Genomic DNA, 21,916 nt, shown 5'->3' on the forward strand with positions numbered 1-21,916 from the left:
AATTCCATCTTATTTCTTCCTCTATCTTTCAACTTCTGTCTTGTCTACCTCTACCTCCCAGTCCTGGTCATTCTAGCATGCATGACAAGTTTGCTTATTTTTTTTTTTTTTTTAACAATATATTACTTAGAGCGGGATGTAGCCCAGTGGTAAAGTGCTCGCTAGATGTGCGGTCAGTCTGGGATCAATCCCCATCGATGGGTCCATTGGGCTATTTCTCGTTCCAGGCAGTGCACCATGACTGTTACCAAAGGCCGTGGTATGTACTACCCTGTCTGTGGAATGGTGCATATAAAAGATCCCTTGCTGCTAATCAAAAAGAGTAGCCCATGAAGTGGGGACAGTGGGTTTCCTCTCCCAATATCTGTATGGTCCTTAACCATATGTCCGACGCCATATAATCGTAAATAAAATGTGCTGAGTGCGTCGTTAAATAAAACATTTCCTTCCAATATATTACTTAGAATTTCTTGCTTAAATTTAAAAAAAAGGGCAAATCCATGTTTTGCTGTTTGTCTTGGTGTTTGAAATACCTCCAAACTGATTTGATGTGAAACAAAAAAAGGTACGTACCTCTAAAACTAGCTAGGGTCAGCAGCTTCGTCATCATATCTGGAGATCTCGAGTCTAAGCTTCTGTTGTGTACCCCAAGGGTGTGACTTGGCTCAGTGGCAGATTACTCACTGGATGTGCGATGGGTATACCCCTTAGTGGATTCACCATGTTATTGTTACTGTCTCTTGTATATTACTACTGAGAACTCTGTCAAGAAAAAAGAAAATTGGAATTGAAAATCAAAACCACATACATTAACTATACTCCAACAAAAATGATTATATATGGCACATGACCTAGGTATTAAGAGAAAAATCACATAGACTACTGTTACTGATTAAGTAGCAGCATAATATTTTTTATATATACATAGGCTGGACAGCATACCCCAACAGCCATTGATACACCAGTGGATCAACCTGGCCTGGTGCTTATAAGACTTGAGTCTCTAATATAGAGTCTGAGACACTAATGTCAGGACAACGCCATACAAAATGCATGCGTGTGACGTCATTAGAAATTTGAGTCTGGACTCTAAAAGTTTTATAAGCACGGGCCCAGGTACACCTCAAGTGAGCATTCTTCTACTGAGTGAGACCCTACCTTGTCTACAAGACTACAAGACAGAGTCCAATGGGTGTTCTGACTTAGCCATCAAATGCATCTCTTCACATCAGATGTATGTGGGGGCAAAAACAAACCCACAAACTCACCCCCCCTTCCAAAAAAAAGGTCCACCCATAGTACAATTATCAATATGGGTATTATGACTTACATAGCCATGAAGTGATTATAAAATTAATGTAGATGTACATCTATTCACATTATGTAAAAAAACCCAACATAGTACAAGCATTTAAAAAATGTCATTTTTCTGATACATGTACCTATTATTTTGTTCTAGGTGAAATATCTTAAGGAGGAGAAAAACATTAAATTCACAACGCATTGAGGAACTACAATATTAGACACTGGTAATTATATAAATACTTTACTACAATGGGGTCATATTTTTAAAATATCTTTTTACAATTATTTCTGAACATTAACGATCATATACTGTATTGGTAGGTACTCAATTTTTCACTTCAGGTATCTACATTTTCTATATAAAACGTATTATTGATGTAGCCAGGATTTTATATTGCAGGGGGGAGGGGGGCACAATAGGGAGGCCACCAACACAGTCATTTTATTGGGGGACAGGGAAATATAAAATGTGGTGATGGCAGGGCAAAGAGGTGTGAATGTGTTTCATGCCCACCCCTGGTAATGCTAGAGGAAGGCATAAGTTTTCTTACCCCACATTTCTGACACCATGTCTGTTAATGAGCACTTGCATTATCCAAAAATACACATAACTATTTACAATGAGTCTAGCACTGAACTCAGTTATACACATACTCAATACTGTGAAATATATACACATACTACACATAGAACACACACATACACAATCATACATATATATTTGCTCCAAGTGCTTTTAAGCATTTGCCAAAACATTTCTTGTAACCGCAAATATTATTTAAATTACAGCAACAAGTGTAATATATTTATATTACCCGGTGCCTCTACAAACTACTTACTCCTGATTACTTAGACCTCCTCCAGTGGAATCTATTTTCAGAGATACAGTGCACTCAAGATAAACACAGCACAACCATTTTGTTCTGTCACCACCATTTACGAGTTACATTCACTTCTTACCACTCACCTGGCTTATAAAAGACATGAAAGGTGTTTTTGTGGTTTAATTACGTTTTCATCTGAGGAATGCTTGAAGGATTAAATTAATTAGTTTGTTTTGTTTAATGACACCATTATACAGAGCACTATTGGATGTGAAACATTTGGTAATTCTGGCTTATGGGGCAGGATATAGCCCATTGGTAAAGTGCTCGATTGATGTGCTCGATTGATGCACAGTCTGCCTAGGATTGATATCTGTTGGTGGGCCCAATGGGCTTTTCTCATTCCAGCCAGTACACCACGACTGGTACATCAAAGACTGCTATCCTGTCTATGGGATGGTGCATATAAAAGATCCCTTGCTGCTAATCGAAAAGAGTAGCCCAATGAAGTGGCGACAGCAGGTTTCCTCCCTCAATATCTGTGTGATTTGTGTCTGACGCCATATAACCGTAAATAAAATGTGTTGAGTGTGTCGCTAAAATAAAACATTTCCTTTTCTTTCCTTTCCCAGCTAAGGCCCAAACAAACCAAAGCCTTATGAGTTTGGGTCTGGCGAGTGTGGCCAAGCCACCATATTTGGTGTGTTTTGATGTCTGGGTCTATATATTTTCTTCTATTAACACCAACAAGAATTATGAGAATTTCACAACTGATTAATTTATACCTTTCCTGCTGTTTATTAACAAAAATTAAAAAGTAAGGTCCGGAAACTGTGCAGCTGCCAGTCTCACAGTGTGAAAATATAGCATATGTTTTTCATATATTTGATTCAGGGCGTTTCTTTTTCAACTGGTACCAGACTCACTCAATCCTAAACCAACCGCGCTTCGGATGAGTGCTTTACCACTGGGCTACATCCCGCCCCTTATCTAGAGACACCTCATCACAATTAAAACTGGAAGGAAATGTTTTATTTAACAATGCACTCAACACATTTTATTTATGGTTATATGGCGTCTAACATATAGTTAAGGACCACACAGACTTTGAGAGGAAACCCGCTGTTGCCACTTCATGGGCTACTCTTTTCAATTAGCAGCAAGGGATCTTTTATATGCAGACAGACAGGATAGTACATACCACAGCCTTTGTTGCACCAGTTGAGGGAGGAAACATGATGCAGCCACATACATGTGTATGCTACTACTAGTGATTAGCTGTACAAGATCATTATACGCACTTTTCCACAGACAGAAGTTTGTTTTGTTTGAAGACACATTGATCTATTAATCATTATCTATTGGATGTCAAACATTTGTTACTTCAGACATGTAGTCTTTGAGAGGAAATCCGCAAAATATTTCCATTAGTAGCAATGGATCTTTTATATGCACTTTCCCTCACATACAACAGCCTTTGACCAGTTGTGGTGCACTGGTTGGAATGGGGAAAAAGAATTAGTTGAATGGATCCACTGAGGTGTTTCGATCCTGCAACGCAAGCACATCAAGCAAGCACTCAACTGAACCACATTCACTAGTGAATAGCTGTACAAGATCATTGTATGCATTCTCCCACAGACGAACGGGATGTAGCACAGTGGTAAAGCATTTGCTTGATGTGTGGTTGGTGTGGGATCGATTTCCGTTGGTAGGCCCATTGGGCTATTTCTCATCCCAGCCAGTGCACCACAACTGGTATACCAAAGGCCTTGGTATGTGCTATCCTGTCTGTGGGATGGTGCATATAAAAGATCCCTTGCTGCTATTGAAAAGAGTAGTCCATGAAGTGGCGACAGCGGGTTTCTTCTCAATATCTGTGTGGTCCTTAACCATATGTCTGACGCCATATAACCGTAAATAAAAGGTGGTGAGTGCGTTGTTAAATAAAACATTTCCTTCCTTTCTCCCACATACAAAACAGTATATACATGTACCACAGCCTTTGGTGTACCAGTTATGTGGAATAAGAAAAAAACAAATAGGGTAATCCTATGGCAGACAGCACATTAGCAAGAACTCTACCTTCTGCCTCCAAAATCTAGAAACAAATTATAAGAGAAGAAACCTGTCAACACCTGAGTTATTTTGATTAACACTAGGATGTCTTACATGCTTACTCTGTTATCAGGCAAATTAACTTATTGCAAATGAAAAAAAACCTAAAAGCATATTAGCAATCTGCTAACAGGCAACTTAACTTATTGCCAATAATTCAAAACCTTCAAAGCAATTTATGTAATAACATTTTGCATAAATTACAGGACAATATTTTTTGCAAACTGTCATCCTACATTTGTATTTGCTTGCCAGCTGCACAACTTGAATTACCTGGAAACTGCCAAATGGTTGTGTTGTGAACTATAACATTCTAAAGTAAAAGCTGCAAACTTCAGGATCACCACTTTATTAATGTATTCCAAGACTGCATGCATTCTAGACAGAAAGAAAGAAAGAAAGAAAGAAATGTTTTATTTAACGACGCACTCAACACATTTTTATTTACGGTTATATGGCGTCAGACATATGGTTAAGGACCACACAGATTTTTTAGAGGAAACCCGCTGTCGCCACATAGGCTACTCTTTTACGACAGGCAGCAAGGGATCTTTTATTTGCGCTTCCCACAGGCAGGATAGCACAAACCATGGCCTTTGTTGAACCAGTTATGGATCACTGGTCGGTGCAAGTGGTTTACACCTACCCATTGAGCCTAGCGGAGCACTCATTCAGGGTTTGGAGTCGGTATCTGGATTAAAAATCCCATGCCTCGACTGGGATCCGAACCCAGTACCTACCAGCCTGTAGACCGATGGCCTAGACAGAGGCAGGATGTAGCCCAGTGGTAAAGCTCTCGCCTGAATTGCAGTCGGTCTGGGATCGATGCCCGTTGGTGGGCCCATTGGGCTAATTCTTGTTCCAGCCAGTACACCACGACTAGATATTCAACGACCATGGTATGTGCTATCCTGTCCATGGGATGGTACATATAAAAGATCCCTTACTCTTATGGATAAATGTAGGTGGTTTCCTACTAAAGACTATGTCAAAACTGCTAAATGCTGGTTACTGGTAAAGTAATTACATGTCAATTGACATCCAATAGCTGCAGCCTGTGCTCCACATCTGGTGTAACAAAGGTCGTGGTATGTACTATCCTGTCTGTGGGATGGTGCACATGAAAGATCCCTTGCCTGCTAATCGAAAAGAGTAGCTAATGAAGTGGCAACAGCGGCTTTTCTCCATATTTCTGTGTGGTCCTTAACCATATGTCTGATGCCATATAACCCTAAATAAAATGTGTTGAATTAGTCGTTAAATAAAATATTTGCTTCCTTGCTTCCTTCCTTCCAATAGCTGATGATTAATAAATCAACTAGTGTCGTTAAACAAAAAAACATTAGATTTAGCATTCTAGATACATTTGTACTTGGTGCACAGCACATGAGTACTGAAATTGAAATATAAAATATCATTGCAAAATTATTCTTCAAAATCAATTTAGTACTGAACTGTACTACATGTATAAGCATGTCAGAATTAGGGAACTAGCTCTCTGGTTACACAACCTTAATTCACATAATTAAACAATTGGTTATATTAGTGAAGTCACGTCAAATGAGTTCTGATTATTTAACATTTTGAATTATTGGCTCCTAAATTAGTCACTTTCAACACCTTTTCTATTTTTCAAAACATTTCAAATGAAAACTGTTCAGTTCAGTTTTAAAGAACATGCGTAAGATATATATATATATATATATATATATATATATATATATATATATATATATATGGTGCTATGGGAGACTATAACAAATTTAATATGACATAAAAGCTGTCATTGACTTTGGTTAATGGATGGTTCATATGCCCAGTTTGGGGCTCACATTAGAAATAATTTAGTTTCAGCCAGTTTTCAAATTTGTGGAGTATATTTGTAACAAATATTAAAAAGTGATGGATTTGATACACTTCCAATAGCCAAATATTAAATGTTATAGCCACTTTGTATCAAAATTAGTAACTGGCTAATTTGGCAATGAACAAGGCTAGCTCTGCTAATTAGAGAATAAACGAATGAAGGAAATGTTTTATTTAACGAAGCACTCAACACATTTTATTTACAGTTATATGGCATCGGACATATGGTTATGGACCACACAGATATTGAGAAAGAAAACCCGCTGTCACCACTTCATGGGCTATTCTTTTCGATTCGCAGCAAGAGATCTTTTATATGTACCATCCCACAGACAGGATAGTACATATCACAGCCTTTGTTCCACCAGTTGTGAAGCACTGGCTGGAGGAAGAAATAGCACAATGGACCCACCAATGGGGATCAATCCTAGATCGATTGCGCATCAGACGAGCACTGTACCACTGAGCTACGTCCCATACTGAACAAATGAATAAATGAATGTTTAAAGACACCCCAGCACTAAAGTTACATTGGCTATTGGGTGTGAATCTAAGGTAAATGTATAAATGAAGTGCTGATGCCTAGTTAGAGAGTGATACAACATGTCCCATGTAACTGGTAAAGTAATTACATGTGGATTGATACAGAAATTGTAAACAATATGTAGTTAAATTTGAGATAACTGTCAGAAATTGGCAAAACATCTCCAAAGACCTTGGTTCATGACAACTACATAAGCAAGAAGTGGAAAATTAATATCCATAAAAAAAGACGGTGTGTTGTGTAATTAGATGGTGAGGGAACAAATAATTCATAGTGCAAAAGGCAAAATGAACATGCAGAATAACTCTGGCAAGAAATTGAAGGAATAAAAACATCAAGGATCTAGATCGACTTATTGCATGTGCCAAGTGTGAAAATTATCTCTCAGAAATAAGAGTAATGTATTTAAATAATAAAGAAGGGAAGTAACTTTTGTACCATATTATAAAAACATGTATAACAAATTATCTGAATTAAAAGTCACCAGTCTTATAAATTATGTGTCCATCTTAAAATTTCCCCCCATCTTCTAATAAAAAGGAACCAATATTAAGCAGTCACTAGCCTTAAGAAAACACATTTTATTAACCCCAGCTGGTTGATTCACACTTGTTTGACTGTACAAGGTTTAGAAGGAAGGGAGGAAAACTATTAATGTGCCCATATCCACTGAAGGTTCAGGCACGTCCATCCTGCACAACCAGCATTTTATAGAGTCTTTCAAATCATTTCATTTCAACTTCTTTTCGTGCTTGTATCCAATTAAGGTTCAAGCACACTGTCCTTGGCACACACCTCAGCTATCTGGGCTGTCTGTCCAGGACAGTGGGTTAGATGTTAGTTGGTTAATGGTTAATGAGAGGGTATAGTGGCTTTACACCTACCCATTGAGTCGTTAAAACTCGCTCTGGGTAGGAGCTGGTACTGGGCTGCGAACCCTGTACCTACCAGCCTTATGTCCGATGGCTAAACCACAACACCACCAAGGCCGGTCTTTTAGATCTGCATGGACATGGAAAATTAAGTTATTGGTTCTATTGCAGATCAGCCCTATCTTAAGACCAGATGTTAACAATACCTACCAGGTACCTATACATACCAACAAAGCAAAAAATGCCCCAAACATTCTGCTTTCTCTAAAATGGTGTTTATGTAGGAATCTGTTCATCCAAGATGGAAAAGACAAGATTGTGTGGATGACAGAGGCATTCATGTCTAAACAATGACATCTTAAGTAAGGAGTGGGGCAACAACCTGCCAGAGCTAAAATCGTACCTGGGTTAACGAAGTACACACTTCAGACATGTACTTTTAAACCTCTCTTTAGGTTAAGTGGGATGTTTATAGCTCAGTGGGTTTAACACTCGCCTGAGGTGCAGTCGGTCATGGGATCAATACCTCCTTGTTTCCACCCCCGAAACTCCCCTCCCCCCCCCCCCCCCCCCCCCCCCCCCCCCCCCCCCCCCCCATCTGCACATGCACCTCAACACATTTGTTTAAATCTCAAATGAACGTGACAACCAGCTTTAAAAAAAAAAAAAAGATATACATGTATTTATACTACTTATTACAAAATGTATACATGTACATCACTGCAACTACTTGGTGGAGGGGAAAACAAATACCCAAAACTTGTACCAATGTAATTAAATGAGAAAAACCACCACTTTGAATTCACAAAGGGAGGCAACTCCTGCAATTAATAACTAACCATGAAAGCACTTTAACCACTAACCTACACTATTCAGAATTTAGACAAAGACCCCACAGTAGCCAACAGCAATGCTCATTACGGTTTTACCTCAGTGTTCGATGTTTTTACAAATTTTCAGAATGGTGTCATTAACGTTACAAAGTTGGACACTTGCCACCATTAATCAAATAAAACTACTCGAGGCTCTTTCAGGTATTTCTAGAATGTTCTCTTTTCCTTTGCTCGGCCACAAAACATGTAATGGCCTTAAACAACAAACATAACAAAGATGTGGAGTTTTTCAACCTCTCTATTTTAGCTCCGAGCATGAAAGCATGCTCTACAAACCCAGAAGTGATAATCTACATTAGGAATATACTATAAACATTGTGCGAAAGGTTGTTGCTATTGTCAACATCATTTACCAGCAGACGTCATGTTGGTTTCCAAAAACACCGAAACTAATCTCTTAAGTGCTACTTCCATGTAAATTACTACAAAGCTCTACGCAAAAAATTTTGTCTCTTCATATGACAATCAATGCCATATTTTGAAAGTTATGGTTTGTTTTGTTTGACTACACCCCTAGAGCAGATTGATAAATTAATCATTGGTTTTTGGGTACATGTTAAACATATGGTAGTTGTGCTATCTTCAGCTATATTTTTCATTGGTAATAAAGGAATTTTTTTATGCATTTTCCCCACGGACAGGACAATACATGACAGTCAGATACATGTATATATATACTAGTCATGGGTCATTAGTTGGGATAACAAAAATGTTAAGTTTTTTTTGTAAATGATACCACAAGAGCACACTAATTTATAAATCGGCGACTGGTTAGTTTGTTTTGTTTAACAACACCACTATAGCACATTGATTTATTAATCATCAGCTATTGGATGTCAAACATTTGATAATTCTGACATATAGTCTTAGAGAGGAAACCCGCTACATTTTTCTATTAGTAGCAAGGGATTTTTTTATATGAACCATCCCACAGACAGAATAACACATACCACAGCCTTTGATATATCAGTCGTGGTGCACTGGCTGGAACATGAAATAGCTTAAAGACTGATCAATCCTAGACAGACCACGCATCAGGTGAGCACTTTACCACGTCCCTCTCCAAATATGGTTAAGAACTACATAGGAAACCTCCTAGGGCGATCATTTTAAACAGCACAAGGGATGTTATATATATATATACCATCTGACAAATGGACAGTGGGCCCATGTACTATTTCTCGTATCACAGCCTTTATTGCACTATGACTGATGTAGCTCAGTTGTAAAGCGTTTGCTTGATGTGTGATCTGCTTGGGATCGATCCCTGTCGGTGGGGACTATTTCGCGTTCCAGTCAGTGCACCATGACTGGTATTTCAAAGGCTGTGGTATTTTACCTATCTTGTCTATGGGATGGTGCATATAAAAGATCCCTTGCTACCTGGTTTCCTCTCTAAGACTATGTCAAAATTATTAAATGTTTGACATCCAATAGCCAATGATTAATAGATCAATCGTTAAACAAAAGAAACAAAATTGTTGCACCAGTTGTGGAATACTGGATGAATCGCAAAATAGCTCAGTGGGCTCACTGATTGGGATCAATTGTGCATCAGATGAGAGCTTTATCACTGAGCTATGTCACCCTGCCACTTTTGAATGTGAAGGAAAAGACATTTTTAAAGAACCCCAGGTCATTTTAAGGTTAAAGTTTGTTTTGTTCAACACCACTAGAGCACATTGAGTAATCATCAGCTATTGGATGTCAAACATTTGGTAATTTTTAACTTGTAGACAAAGGAAACATACTACATTTTTCCATTGGCAGCAAGGGATCTTTTATATTATGCACTTTCCAGAGGACATACTACAGACTGACATACCAGTCTTGGCGCACAGAAATGGTTTGATTCTATGGCAAGTCCTCTACCAAGTGAGCTAAATACAGCCCATTTTAAACTCATGGCTGTTGTTTCCAAATGGGACGTTCACTTTTCAGGAAAGTATAGAAAAGTTTAATGAGACCACAGTATATTTAAAACTATACTAGTTTGTGACCATATGGTTATAAATATTTAAGCTGTTGTTCAAATCGACAAACGCAAATTAAATTGAATTTGGTGAATACATTTCATTATTTGTCAAATTACCAATTCAAAAATAGCACGCCCTTTGTAGATCAACTGTCACTCTGGCCCTTTGACAAAGTGAAACATGAATTTGGCAACTCATTCTGTGACCAAATTTGACAAACTGATAACAGTTATTTGTGTCCACTTAAACACTGGTTATTTTGATATGGTCTAAATTGAGAAGAAACCCACTGCAACCACAAATGTTACTTCTACTGCAAAGTAGCTAGAACGAACTTATGATCCACAAACCGATATGAAATATGGGATCACAAATGGTTACAGTAGATAGTGATTGCAACTAAAACCTTCAATCGATATAGAGGTGGGACATAGCCCAGTGGTAAAGCACTCGTCTGATGTACGGTCAGTCTAGGATGGGCCCATTGGGCTATTTCTCGTTCCAGCCAGTTATGACTGGTACATCAAAGTCCATGGCATGTGCTATCCTGTCTGTGGGATTGTGCATATAAAAGATCCCTTGCCGCTAAAAAAATATTTAGCGTGTTTCTTCTCCTAGGACTGTCAGAATTACCAAATGTTTCACATCCAATAGCCAATGATCAATAAATCAAGGTGCTCTAGTGATGTCGTTAAACCAACTAATCTTCCATCTGTAGTGTCAGAAGCGGACTGTTACTGGTAGTCAATTTGACAGATATTCAGTCCCATTACATTTGAGTATTTTATCCTGCAACCACCGTTTCCATTGACAGAATATGATGACAGATAAGTCATATCCTGCTACTAGCAGGATATGACTTTTGTCGTCGGTCGTGAGACGTCACACACATAGCTACATTACAAAATTGCTCATTTGACCTCTAGGTTGTCGTACAATGTGGTTGAAATAACAGAAATAACAGCTTTTCCCCTTCATTTTTATGATCTGCAGGATAAAGATAATAACCAGTTAATGACGTCAGATATCTGCTTTATCTTGTTCAGGCTCAATGAGAAATTCCGCTGGGCAGAGCCTCGCTGAATTTCCCATTCTTACCTTCACAGGATAAAGCAGATATCAGACATCATTAACTAGTTGTTCTGTATTTATACAGGCATAACTGCTCTAGTAGAGAGTTAAATTGGATCTACAATTCCACGTATCCATATTTCTTTCCATCAGTATAATATGTAACACTGCCTTTGATATACTGGAGCAATGGTTGGGATGATGGAGTGTTATCCAGATCAATCGGAACACTCACCCGAGGTGCTTGGATTGCAACCCCTTGGTAGACCAGTTCTCTGATTTGGTCCCCCCCACCTCACCAGTTTCAATCAGTGCCCCCAAATGATATATCAAAGGCTGTGGTTTGTGCTGTCCTGTCTGTGGGAAAGTGCATGTAAAAGAAGCCTTGCTACTGACAGAAAAATGTACTGCATTTCTCAAAGACTAATTATGAAAGAATTACCAAATGTTTGACATCCAACAGACAAAGATTAATATGTCAATGTGCTCTAGTTGTGTCAAACAAAAACAACTTTTGGGATGGTTGGGACGAGAGAAAAAAAACTGTATCATGGGCTTTTCAGACCTCACCATTTAGGGAGCTATTACTCTCGCTCCTAATCACTCCCCTGACTGCAGTTCAACAGGGCTCGAACTTAATGGCAGCAACTGCCGTCGCCAAGATATAAATTGCCATAGGTAGAGAGCATCACCGATGGAACTTTTGTGCTGTCGGTAAAGCTCCTCAACAATGGCGAAATGTATACACCTGTTGTACATTATCTGCCAATATTTAACATTTGCACATTTAAAAGATGTCTACATATAACAAGATAGCCTTTCAGTCAGGTCTATTTTCTGCAAATGTCACTTTTAAAAAGATTGCCGTAGGCAGGCTCAAAATTGCCCTTGGTGGACCGTTTCACCCCTTTGCAATTCTTTTAAAAATTGCGTGGGAGACCAATTCTTAAGTTCGAGCCCTGGTTCAAGGAGTCATTTTTAGCTCCCCTTGGCATATGAATTTCTATGGTATCAATATGGAAATATCTTAAATGGCTGCCCATAATCTCGGTGGAGCTATTAATCACTCTTGATTTTCGTCACGGCAAAGACTGGTCATTGATGCTACAACCCATCAGAACTCAGATAAGCATTACACCACTAAACTGCATCCAACTCTTGGCTACTCTACAAATGCCTACCCTCAATGTTACTGCTTTTCTTTCAGTACATTTTATGTAGCTCCTATAACAAGAAATGTTTTATTTAATGACACACTCAACACATTTTATTGACGGTTATATAGCATCAGACATATGGTTAAGGACCACACAGATACTTAAGCAGGAAACCTGCTATCGCCACTTCATGGGTTACTCTTTTCGATTAGCAGCCAGGGGTCTTTTATATGCACCATCCCATAGACAGAATAGCACATACCACGGCCTTTGATGTACCAGTCGTGGTGCACTGGCTGGAGTGACAACATGTCCTATTACAAACATAAAAAATAAGCCAAGCTGCTGCAGGAACATTCCACATCTAGTTGAGAAAAAGTTCTTAACAAAAACAAAACAACTTTTTTTTCATATAAATGTATTTCAAAGAAATAAATAATTAACAAAATATACCTTTGTATTTACAAATGTAACAATCCATATCAAAAATATAGTACAATAAATAAATCACTCTAAGGTATAGAAATAAAAAAACCAAGTGTCCCTCCAATCACATGCACTTAGATGACCGTTAATATACCTGGGCTGGATATAGCTTGGTTTAGCGCTCGTCTTATTCTGGAACCATAAATATGCAATTGGTGACATTTCCCATTGACTAATTTATATTCACGTTTTACCTATTTACATTTTGAATCATTTTTTATTGGTCTATTAACCCTTATCCTGCCGCATTCTTTTTGCTAAATTTAAAGAATTTTTACCTGTTCTACATTTCTAGTAATTTTATTAAAATCCATGGACATTTTAACATAAAATTACACCCATATATACCATAATGATCCACCTACGTAATGATAGCATTTTGTAGATGGTTATTTTATTTATGTTACCATGGCAACAGCTGCAAATTTCAATATACAAGTTTTTCATTAATAATTAAGAAAACAAGAATAAAACACTACTATTTTTCTTTTAATTTAAGTGTATGCTGTGATTTATTAAGCATAGTTATTGATTTAAAGAAAAAATTAAGTAGACGGCCATTTTTTTTCAGAATAATAGGTTGCAATGCACATACTGTCATCAACGCTTTTTTGTAAATTATGAAGATAATGTCCAACATTAAAGTTACGTTTATTTGTTAACCATTACGGCGTTGTTTTTCGCTATTAAACCCCATTTTTCACAAATAAAATTGCACTTTACTTACATTTTATTATTTAGAATACACATTTCCATTCACCTGAAGTGCTTTTTGGTAATCCTGATGTTTGTAAAACCACGAAATGCATTTTTTCACAAAACGTGTTGTCGAGAAAAAAACGTTAAGCAAGCGAGGTCCAATCTATTTTTAATGTCACAGACATTGGTATATCACGTGACCGTTATCATTTTGGTTCGGTTTGTTTTCTCGTGCACGGTTCGCGCAATCAACATCTGATTTGTTGTTGTTCATTTGTGAGATTTTTCTTCACAGTTCGTGAACATTTTCAGTAACAATAAAGTTCAGACAAGTAAGTGTCTCCATACAAAACGTTACAAACCCTTAAAACCAATAATTTTGCTAAGTCCTACGATATCTGGAGAGGGGATACAACCAGGACAGAACAGTTGGAACATGTCCAGGAGAGGTGAAACGAACGCACCCCAAGTCTGTGAAATTTGTCGTGACGTAGACATTGTTGTGCTTCTACAGGTGACATCAGAATACTAACTTTCAAAATTATTTCAAGCAATTGGGACATGGGGATTCCCATGGTATTTATCGATATAAAACCTGCTTTTTCACTCCATTTGATAAAAACGTGATCTAAGTGTGTTACAGGTTTGTAGATTAACCAAATTATAATTTATTTTCGCTGGATGGAACTAGGGTGTGCGGCTTTAACTATTATACATTTCTAGTAATATTATTAAAACCTGTTGATATTTCAACATGAAATTACACACACATATACAAAGGAAACCCACCTATGAAATTATAGCATTTTGTTGTCAGTTATTATTTATGTTACCATGGCAACAGCTGCAAATTTCAATATACCATATTTTCATTAATAATTATAAAAAGGTTAATTAAAAACTAATATTTTTCTTTTAATTTAAGTCTATGCTGTGATTTATTAACCATACTGCTTGATGTAAAGAAAAAATTAAGTCGACAGCCAGTGTTATTCTGAAAAATAGGGTCAGATGCGCATTCAGCTATCGATGCATTTTTTAAAAATTATGAACATAATGTCCATTAACTATTATATATTTCTGGTAATATTATTAAAATCAGTTGACATTTCAGCATGAAATTACACACATATATACTAAGAATATCAACCTACGTTACGCTAACATTTTACAGCCAGTTATATTATTTTTGTTACCATGGCAACAGCTGCAAATTTCAATATACCATATTTTCATTATTAATTATGAAAACTGTAATTAAAAACTAACATTTTTCTTTTAATTTAAGTCAATGCTGTGATTTATTAACCATACTGCTTGATGTAAAGAAAAAATTAAGTCGACAACCACGGTTTTTCTGAAAAATTGCGTCAGATGCGCATTGGGCTATCAACGCATTGTTTTAAAATTATGAGCATAATGTCCAACATTAACTATTATACATTTCTGGTAATATTATTAAAATCAGTTGACATTTCAGCATGAAATTATACACATATATACTAAGAATATCCACCTACATAACGCTAACATTTTATAGTCAATTATATTATTTATGTTACTATGGCAACAGCTGCAACTTTCAATATACCATTTTTTCATTAATAATTATGAAAACTTTAATTTAAAACTAATATTTTGCTTTTAATTTAAGTCTTTGATGTGATCTATTAACCATACTACTCGATTTAGAAAAAGAATTAAGTAGACAGCCACTTTTGTTTTTGAATAATAGGGTCAAATGCACATACTGTAATGAAATTTACTTTTCGGGTCCCAATCTGGGGACCACGGGTTCAGCTACCCCTTTCGGTTGTAGACTTGTGCTGGTACTAAGAGTCTATTAATAATTCTCTAGAAGGCTGAAATTACTATAAACCAGAGACCGACTTGGCTAGCACAGAAAACCCAAACTAACAAATAAACAGATTACACATTTATTGAGGGAGTACAAACAAATAACAAATATGTATGGTAGTCCTCTAAGAATCCATATATGAATTGACTACCACTAAATAAATAAATTTACATCCACATATCCATACAAATAAATATTTATATTTAGGGATGTGTATGAATGTGTCGTGGATAATCCCGACAAAGAGACTATTCGCGGAATTAAGTTTACATCTGCAGGACAGCACACACCAAATAATTAGGCTCTACACCTTACATGATTACCCATCCATGCCGGTGTACACGAACTCTGTTAAATCATATATATTGGACAGCCCCCTTCAAAGCTATTTTTAACCAAAACACCCAATTAAAGTAGTCGTTAATCCATATAATTAGGACTCACTTATTCGGAATGGGGTTACAAACCATCGACAATGACGAAGACCGCTTATTAAAATCAACGAGATCCTAATTTAATCAGGTTTAATTTATTCAGACGGGTCGTCCGTTCTCTAACTCAGCCAAAACGATTAAGCGGACAGTTCATGCACGGTAAAAACACGGAATTATATATGGGACGATTACACCTTACACGTAACACGGGTCATTGCATGACTCGCTTTACGTAGCTAATTTATAATTTTAATAACCGAAACTTATAGGATATACATTGGTTAAACGTATGTATAAATGGGCAGACAGCTAGGAATGGAAGCAAACATGTTTAGATATATATAAAACAAAAAACAACGCAACCCACAAAAACAAACCTCACAGGAAAACAACCCGAGCGCAAGTGGGGATGAATAACGTGCGTCGAAAAATAATCTAACTGATTGGTTGATTCAGTCAGGCCACACTCTTGCACGGACTTCTGCCGACAACATTTAAAACGGTTGCACAACACTTATTGTATTATCCCTCGTAGCAATGAGAAAATAACGTTCCTGATATTCATAAGTGAGTAGAGTTAGATCATGCTGTTAATGTAATTAGTAAGAGATATAATCAGAATCTTAACTGAATATAATAACCAAGGAAAATATGAAAAGATAGACAGACTGAAAACCAGGAACGCTACAATACTACCATCAACGCGTTTTTGTAACTTGTGGACATTGTGCAAAACATTACCTAGACACTAAAAATATGTATACTATCTCTATTACTTTACATATCTTTGTCAAATGACACACGATTTTAAAAAAGGTATATGCCCTTTCACTTCCTGTCATTTTCAAATGAACATTATTAATTCTGTTACCATGGTAACCAATGCAAAAAGAGGAACTGTTTCCCATATGAAATGTTTTAAATGAATTTATTTGAATACAAATCACTGTATAATGATGTAATAATAAGCTCCCAGCTGTTTACAAGAAATGGGTGAAAATTGTTAATTCTGTTACCATGGTAACCAATGCAAAACAGAGAAAACAAACTATTGGTTACCATGGTAAGGTATGTAAAACTGGAAACTATTTGCTGTGTGCATGCAACTTTTGGGTCAAAAGTAAATAACACCATGCAGTAATCAATAATTTGAGGGTACTTGAAAACTCCAGATCATAACTGCCGCTACTAGGCGGTTATGGGGTTTGGAATCTTTTGAAATTGGACACTGCATTTCATGTACAAACTTTAAGCAGCAGCTATCTTACTATAATCGTTCTAAAAATTATTAAAACGTATTCATTAATTCCCAAGATTTTAGGGTACATAAGTTTACCCTTCATACCCTCTGGCAGAAACCCTGGACACTGATATTAGAATAATAGAAATAGTAAAAAGGATTTTATGCATTTCAGTAATTTACTGTGACACAAGATACTTGCAATAGTGCTTCACACGGTCACAATTGTAAAAAAAAGAAGAAGTAAAATGTCCATTCACCTAAAAAATATTTTAAACCCAAAGAAACAAACATCAAGATGTGAGCCCTAATTAAATATACTCTTCAAAAGAAGAAACGCAAAACCACATTGTCGTAACATTTGGAGAATTGATTTAATTATTGAATGGTGAGTCCGATAATTACCAAATGTTGCAGGATTGTTCACAATTCACTCTAGTCCATTGTGAGTAAGTGATAGGACACACCACCAAGGTCAAGGTCATCTGGAGTCAATACCGGGTGTGGCCTCCGCGTGTGTTGACAACTGCCTGGCACCGCCTGCCCATTGAAGCAACCAGAGTACGGATGACGTCCCGGGGGATGGTGGCCCACTCGGCCTGCAAGGCTGCTGCCAGCTCGGGCAGGGTCTGGGGCTGTGGTTGTCGCTGTCGGAGGCGTCGGTCCAACTCGTCCCATAGATGCTCAATTGGGTTCAAATCCGGTGATATCGATGGCCAAGGAAGGACATTAATGTTGTTGTTCTGCAGGAAAGCCGTTGTGAGACGTGCTGTGTGAGGCCTGGCGTTGTCATGTTGGAACACTGCGTTGGCGTTGGCCATAACTGGAACGATGTGTGGCCGGAGGATCTGGTCAATGTAGCCCTGTGCATTCAGGTTGCCCTGCACGTGGACCAGGTCAGTTCTGCCAGTGTGTGAGATGGCTGCCCACACCATGACACTACCCCCGCCGAATCTGTCCACTTCCTGCACACAGTTTGCCGCATAACGTTCACCACGACGCCTATACACGCGACATCTTCCATCATGACGTCGGAGCAGAAATCGGGACTCGTCACTGAACCACACCTGTCTCCATCGCAGTTGAGGCCATTGTCGATGAATCTGGCACCACTGCAGTCGGAGTCGACGGTGTTGTGGTGTTAAGATGACACCTCGAACTGGACGTCTGGCACGAATTCCTACCTCACGTAGGCGGTTCCGTACGGTCTGGTCGGATATCCTGCGCAAACCTGGTATTGCTGCGGCTGTGGAGGTGGCAGTAGTCAATCGTTCCCGAAGGTGGCGTACCCGGATGTAGCGGTCCTGCCCGGGGGTAGTGACCCGTGGTCGACCGGATCTAGGGAGGTCACGTGTTGATCCATGTTGCTGGTAACGGTCCCACAGTCTGGAGATGGTGCTTGGGGACACATGGAATGCCAACGGCCGTTCTGGATTCGCCTGCGTCTAGTCGGCCGATGGCATTGTTTCTCTGCGGTTCACTGAGACGTGGCATGTCCTGGATTGTCAACTGTCGGCCAGATACAGAGGCCAGGCAAGTGAACACCCTGCACTTTTATACTGTCGGTGTTCATGTTGCACGTGCAGACAACGCACGTGCATTGGTGACATGGTTTGCACGTGGCTGCGTTTTTGCGAATATTCACATTTTGGAACTTTATTGTACAGTAGCTGCGTTTTATCGAATGTAACCGTGGGAATGTGTTTGGGACATGCAATGACCTTATATTCACAAAGCATGAACCGGTAGGAAACATAAAATCGGAGTTATAACCCATTTGTACCCTTTTGCGTTTCTTTTTTTGAAGAGTATATGTACCATATACATAATGTGTATCCAGTGTTGAACACTTATGCATGATACAAAATAGATCAAAACGGTCACCTGAGTAAATTGCTGACCACAACTACCAAACACATGGAGTGTGGGGCACCCATTTTCCTAGGGGGAATAAAATGACCAAATTCATGGTTTTGGGTTTTCCATGGGTGAGAGCAACTACCAAATAAATTTTGTTTGAAATGGTCTAGTATTTCTGAAGACATAATAGTTTAAATGCATTTGTCTATATGAGACCGGCCTCGGTGGCGTCGTGGTTAGGCCATCGGTCTACAGGCTGGTAGGTACTGGGTTCGGATCCCAGTCGAGGCATGGGATTTTTAATCCAGATACCGACTCCAAGTGAGTGCTCCGCAAGGCTCAATGGGTAGACAATTGGCTTAATTTTCCCCTATTTGTGCCCCACCCTTAGGAGAGGGGTAGAATGACCAAATTCATAAGCAAATGGGTCACGGATATGCAATTTCTATATAACTATTGTGAACTCCATCCCTACCTAGGGGACATTCACAAGTTATATACACTGGTCATCTATTTGCCTTTATATATTATTTGAATACTATCCAGGTATAGCACTTCAGGCAAATGAGCTGGCCTAAAACCTTTTCACCATGTATTTCCATCATTTTACTGCTGTTCAGGGCTGTAACTAGGATTTAAACAATGAACCAATGGAAGGTGCAAGACACCATTTTGTGGTCATTTCAGGGAGGTTACATACTTAAAACAGCAGTATCAATAAACAATTTTTCTATTATTTTAACCCCCCCCCCCATTGCATTCCTCCTACACCAGGGGTGGAACGCAGCCCAGTGGTAAAGCGCGGATGGTCTGGGATTGATTCCCATCGGTGGGCTCACTGGGCTATTTCTCGTTCCAGCCAGTACTCCATGACTGGTATATCAAAGGCTGTGGTATGTACTATCCCGTCTTTGGGATGGTGTATATAAAAGATGCCTTGCTACTAATGAGGTCTGACAGTGGATCTCGAGTGTCATCGTCCGTGTAGTGTCTCACAGCTGAAGTATATTTCTCGTTCTAGACAATGTGCCATGACGGGTATATCAAAGCCCGTGGTATGTGCTATCCAATCTGTGGAATGGCGGCTATAAAAGACCCCTTGCTACTAATGGAAAAAAAATTGCTGGTTTTCTCTCTAAGACTACTAATATGTCAAAATGACCAAATGTTTGACATCCAATAGCCGATGATTAATAAATCAGTGTGCTCTAGTGGTGTCGTTAAATAAAAAAAATAACACACACACACCATTGCCTCTACCCGCTAGCTGATGCCCTGCTGTTTGGCAGTAAAGCTAATATGAATAATTGTTGTTATCCAGATTCAGGGATTTTCGTTCAACTCTGGCAGAAATCTGCCAGCATCCCCAACAAAAATTAGAGCCCGTATGCTTAGGCCTATGCCGCTTCATTTTTTTTTTTTTTTCATTTTGGCCTCTGTCGCTTAGGCCCTTGGAGAGGGAGGTCAGAATGTGTTTATATGTGGCACAAAATATAGCTGGAACTGAGTAAGAAATTTTTGAAAAGTCAAAAATGTGAAACGTTTATGCATGACGCACAATAGTCCTAACAAACGTAGAAAATGTGCTCCCTACCGCAATAGGTCACTTGAGATGTCGCACAAGTAAATGTTCTAAACATTATTATCGGAATCATGAATTTATATTTGTGCAACTTCTTCTGACATGTTTATTGAGGGAGTGAAAGAAGAAGAGATCACTGGCAGTTGGTCCCGCGAAGTATTGTATCTGGGTCAAGCGTCGATAATATAGGTCAACTACACTTTGAAGTTTTTGCGATTTTTCTTTGGTATTTTTATCAACAATATAGGATCGTTTTATGATTTGTGATTATTACATCCTGAATACAACATTTTATGTGCATTAAATAATTTGTTTAACGATTTTTGAGACAAAAACAATGTTTCGGATTGGTGCCTACACAACAGTGTCCGCCCTGCTAAAGTACGTGGAATTTTTTTCTTTTTAATTATTTTTAAAAATTTAGTTATCACCATATTTTAAAAATAGAAAACGCGATTACTTACTCTGAATCTATTGCAAACCATTATCCTAGTGTAATTTTCACATTTTATATAGGTCCATATAGTTACCACACGATTTTTTTTGGGTTTTGCGTAACACGAAAAAGGACCGTGTCGATGTTTTAAAAAACGGTCGATAACTGTTGCAAGAAAAAAAAATTGGACCTTGCGGTGAGAGTGTGCATATCCCCCGACGCATCCACACCAATTGGTACCGTACAGGCCTGATGTACTAATCATAAGCGTACAGGATCCCGTTTTGTTTTGTAGGGGTGGGAGAGGGAGAAGGGCAGGCTAATCTGTGCCCGAATTAAACGAAAATACCACCAACTAAAAAACAACATTTATTAGTTTTAGCGTTACTGCCAGCCAGCTATATATAATATAGGGTTTCAAATGAAGCACTACACATTTTTACATGGATTTAAATACAATTAGCATTGTGGGAGAAATGTTGGAAATACTAGTACATGATGAAAAGGTTTCAGGCCAGCTCAATTTGCCCGAATGTTCCTGTCGTATTCACACAAATTTTAGCCTCTCTCTCTCCCCCCCCCCCCCCCCCCCCCCACACACACACACAATCCTTGGATCCGCGACTGGTACAGTATAGTACATGCTTTAATCTATTTCAATAATAAAACAAAAAACCGGTGGCGCCACATAATTA

At 38.3% G+C, this 21,916-nt stretch overlaps 1 protein-coding gene across 4 annotated transcripts in view; it reads right to left on the reverse strand.

The window, feature by feature from the left end:
• The window catches only part of LOC121392601 (neutral ceramidase-like), a 52,341-nt gene that overhangs the window by 29,558 nt on the left and 867 nt on the right, over positions 1 to 21,916 (reverse strand). For 3 of the 4 annotated variants that reach the window (XM_041523746.1, XM_041523747.1, XM_041523748.1), the window contains exons 2-4: positions 4,521 to 4,625; positions 2,145 to 2,276; positions 574 to 762 (exon numbers count right to left, since the gene is read on the reverse strand). The gene's annotated coding sequence lies outside the window, so the exon portion shown is untranslated. Of the gene's footprint in view, positions 1 to 573; positions 763 to 2,144; positions 2,277 to 4,520; positions 4,626 to 8,458; positions 9,271 to 21,916 lie in introns of those variants that run through there. The other variant, XM_041523749.1, reaches the window with a different exon arrangement.

Source organism: Gigantopelta aegis, unplaced genomic scaffold, assembly GCF_016097555.1.
Source record: "Gigantopelta aegis isolate Gae_Host unplaced genomic scaffold, Gae_host_genome ctg4162_pilon_pilon:::debris, whole genome shotgun sequence".
In the NCBI taxonomy this organism is placed as follows: domain Eukaryota; kingdom Metazoa; phylum Mollusca; class Gastropoda; order Neomphalida; family Peltospiridae; genus Gigantopelta; species Gigantopelta aegis.